Source organism: Condylura cristata, unplaced genomic scaffold (genome assembly GCF_000260355.1).
Source record: "Condylura cristata isolate star-nosed mole 26May11 unplaced genomic scaffold, ConCri1.0 scaffold00015, whole genome shotgun sequence".
In the NCBI taxonomy this organism is placed as follows: domain Eukaryota; kingdom Metazoa; phylum Chordata; class Mammalia; order Eulipotyphla; family Talpidae; genus Condylura; species Condylura cristata.
This window is the reverse complement of record NW_004567116.1, coordinates 9,134,193-9,134,852: the sequence shown is the minus strand read 5'-3', so window position 1 is coordinate 9,134,852 and position 660 is coordinate 9,134,193. Positions and strand designations below refer to the sequence as shown.

The following is a 660-nucleotide window of genomic DNA, read 5'->3' as shown; positions in this document are numbered from 1 at the left end:
AGCCACAAAGTTCACTGTCAAGGCCAGTGCTGTGTGGCCCACACTCGCCCGGACCTTAACTCACATTAGAAATTCTAGAAAGCCATACTTGCAGAGACATCATTTAAAAACAACACAATGTGGACGTGCAGAGTGAGATCCTCTACTTCAAGACCTAAACAAAGAATATTTCAACATATGACCGGAATATGATGACACCAGATTCACCAATGAAAACAAAACCTGCCTACCATTAGCAGTCGTATCCTCATCTCAACAACTCAACTACTTAGAAATCACTCTCGGCACATCTGCACCCCACAACCGGCGTGTGGCCTTCTCCGGGGGTGCAAGCCACAGACAAAGTTGAAAGGAGACATTCTTTCCCCGGGTGCCCAATCTCGATATCAACCCCTCCCCTACCGGGGCCACCTTGCTGCTACCCACCATAGCGAACGTGGTCAGGGGAAAAAAAGAAATCCTAACAGCACCGCTCAGCAGAATAAAGAGACCAAAGAGAGGATGACGAGAAGTGTTGGGAACTGCGTGCACGACGGGGCTGGACCAAACGGAAAGAGTCCCACTCCGCGCGCCCCTCCCCCCGGCGGGGGCGCGGGCGGGGGAGGGGCGGCCGCGGCCCCTCTCGGAGAGGCCATCAAAGCGCTGGGCGCCAAGCACTGC

At 54.1% G+C, this 660-nt stretch overlaps 1 protein-coding gene across 1 annotated transcript in view; it reads right to left on the bottom strand.

Moving 5' to 3' along the window:
* The window catches only part of PHF21A (PHD finger protein 21A), a 165,794-nt gene that overhangs the window by 163,911 nt on the left and 1,223 nt on the right, over window positions 1–660 (bottom strand). The window lies entirely within an intron of this gene.